General features: G+C 33.5%; 1 pseudogene; it reads left to right on the plus strand.

Annotated features, from left to right (window-relative positions):
- Positions 1–810: 810 nt before the first annotated feature.
- Positions 811–3201, plus strand: LOC104220092 (premnaspirodiene oxygenase-like; annotated as a pseudogene).
- The last annotated feature ends 225 nt before the right edge of the window (positions 3202–3426 follow it).

Consider the following 3426-nt stretch of genomic DNA (forward strand, 5'->3'; position numbering starts at 1 on the left):
AAAAGTGAGAATAAGCACATTTACTGTGTATTCTTCTAATCTTTTTTTTTTGGAACATTTACTGTGTATACCTAGTCGTTTACAAACTAGGAATAAATGTAGCTAGAGATAAGTGCATAGAGAAAAGTCTTTGGCACTTGAAGCAAAACAATAGAAAGACTTGTAAACTTAATTTGGAGGCTGATAAGGAGAAACAAGTTAGGTATGCCTAACTCACATCTTGTATAGATAGAGAGTTAAGGCACAATATCCATGTTTTCACTTTCTGAGTGTACTAATTTCATATCATTAGCCTTATTTTTCCAGCAGCCGCATTTGAATGTATATTTCTTTCTTCTATTAAAGCAAATTTCAAAGGCACGATGGAGCTTGAACCTTGAATAAATACTGATGGACCACTTCACCTTTGGAATTATATATGCTTATTTACGTATTTTTGCCTTTTATTCGTTTGAAAAGAAAATTATTCGCGCGATATTTTTGTATATGCAGAAAAGTCAATAGTTGCTAAAAAAGACCCTTTGTAACTATTGACAATGTTGTTTGTAATGCTTCATTGGTTACTAAGAGCTTCACTCACAAAAATTACTAAGAACAAAGTTTACCTTTTTCCCAAAAATAAATTTCATATTTGGCTCCACATGTTTGTAATGTGTTCAATGAGACAAGTGACGTACTTTTCATTGAAAAAAAAAAGGGCTGAAAAATGTATATCTCATATTTTTTTTTTAGAGAAATCCCATTTCTTGCCTAAACGAAATGCCTATAAAAGAGCATATATTTGCAACAACAGTTTGCAGAACCTATCAAGCCAAATAATCCCCCCTTTCCCTCCCAAAATGCAGTTCTTCAACTTCTTTTCCCTTTTCCTTTTTGTGTCATTCCTCTTTTTATTTAAGAAATTGAAGAATTCCAATAGCCAAACCAAAAGATTGCCTCCAGGTCCATGGAAATTACCTATTATTGGAAGCATGCTTCATTTGCTAGGTGGACTGCCACATCATGTCCTTAGAGATTTAGCCAAAAAATAAGGACCAATTATGCATCTTCAACTAGGCGAAGTTTCTCTAGTTGTTATTACTTCTCCTGAGATGGCAAAAGAAGTACTAAAAACTCATGACCTCGCTTTTGCATCTAGGCCTTTACTTGTAGCTGCCAAGATTGTTTTTTATAATGGGACGGACATTGCCTTTTCTCCCTATGGCAATTACTGGAGACAAATGCGTAAAATTTGTCTCTTGGAATTGCTCAGTGCCAAAAACGTCAAGTCATTCAACTCAATTAGACAAGATGAAGTTCATCGTATGATTGAATTTTTTCGATCATCTCCTGGTAAGCCGATTAATGTAACAAAAAGGTTTGCTCTATTCACAAGCTATATGACATGTAGATCAGCCTTTGGACAAGAATACAAGGAGCAAGATGAATTTGCACGATTAGTCAAAAAAGTGTCAAACTTAATGGAAGGGTTTGATGTGGCTGATATATTCCCTTCATTGAAGTTTCTTCATGTGCTTTACTGGAATGAAGGCTAAAGTGATGGATGCACACAATGAACTAGATGAGATTCTTGATAATATCATCACTGAGCACAAGAAGGTTGCAAAGACCAATTGTGAATCAGGAGGTGAAGGTATAGTTGATGTACTGCTAAGACTTATGAAGGAAGGAGGTCTTCAATTTCCAATCACTAACGACAACATCAAAGCTATTATCTTTGTAAGTACTATATACTACATATTTCTACCTTCATTGTTAGTATTCCTTCTGTTCTACTTTATGTGATACTTATTTTTATTCTATTCCATAAATAATGACGTATTCCTATATAAGAAATAATTTAACTTTAAACTTCTTATTTTACCTTTAATAACATGATATCATAGCCACAGGTATTTCATGACATATTTATTACCACAAGTGAAATTGATGAAGTATTATGATTTATCTTCAACACTAACGTTCTCAAATTGCATAATTAATTTTTGTACTTAAAGAGTCACTTTAGTTAGCTTTCAAATAGGACAACTATCTTACTTTCATCATAAAATTTACACATTTGAAAATTACAACAAATGTTATTTCAATCACCACAACTTGGCAATAGGATAACGAAACAAGTAGTAAAATGACATGATAAAAATTATTTTGGGTTTTGGCATAGAAAATTTAAAAGTTCCTTTCGGTGTAGAATAAAGGTAGTAGCACAAACGTAGTACAAATATGTTATTTGAATATTTCAGTAGAAATTTGTCAAGAAGTTTGTAAGAGAAATGAATATGGTAACTTGCTCGAAAATGAAGGACATGTTTGCTGCGGGAACAAAAACTTCAGCAACAGCAATTAATTGGGCCATGGTCGAAATGATGAAGAATCCAAGTGTATTTGCCAAAGCTCAAGGAGAGGTAAGAAAAATCTTTAGAGGGAAAGAAACTTTTGGTGAAATTGATGTCGAGGAGTTCAAATACCTAAAGATGGTCATTAAAGAAACTTTCAGACTCCACCTTTCGCTACCTCTTTTGCTTCCAAGAGAATGTAGAGAAGAAACAGACTTAGATGGCTACACTATTCCATTGGAAACAAAAGTCATGGTTAATGTTTGGGCAATGAGAAGAGATCCAAAATATTGGGATGATGTAGAAAGCTTTAAACCTGAGAGATTTGAAAATAACTCTATGGATTATACTGGTAATAATTTTGAATATCTTCCGTTCGGTAGCTGAAGGAGAATTTGCCTTGGAATATCATTTGGTTTAGCAAATGTTTATTTTCCACTAGCTCAATTGTTGTATCATTTTGACTGGAAACTCCCAACTGAAATCAATCCAAGTGAACTAGACTTGACTGAGGCGGCTGGAGCAGCTTGTGCTAGAAAGAATGACCTACACTTAATCGCTACTCCTTATCAACATTGTCAAGAGTGATCTCATGGCGTCAAACCTTTTCTTAAAAGAAGAATCTTGCAATTGAATTTCGTTGTCAACCACTGTACTTTCTTCCTTTGCTGCTTTGGTTCTAGTATTTGCGTCGTCTTGCATATAGAAATATGTCATTATAGTTTTCGACACAATAAGATTTTCTGTTGTTTTTATATTTTTGAATGTAGTGAGGTGCGGTCCATGAGGACACAATATACATACTTACATCCCTCTAGTATAAAGAAGAGTAATATGATGGCATCATCATATTCTGTTTTGTGAATTGTTGATCTTGAGCTATGTGAGTTTTGATGAATAACAAACGAAATGTTCTTGTCAGTTACTTATCGACATAAACCCAACTGAGTTTAAAATATGAGTTAATTAATGAGATTTTTACACAACTAGCTAACTCGAATCATTATTTAATTTTTGCCAAATTGTGTGAGAAAACTCATTTTGGTTGATCCTCCTAATTGTTCTTATGTATACTAAATGTATTTGATTA

Source organism: Nicotiana sylvestris, chromosome 9, assembly GCF_000393655.2.
Source record: "Nicotiana sylvestris chromosome 9, ASM39365v2, whole genome shotgun sequence".
Taxonomy (NCBI): domain Eukaryota; kingdom Viridiplantae; phylum Streptophyta; class Magnoliopsida; order Solanales; family Solanaceae; genus Nicotiana; species Nicotiana sylvestris.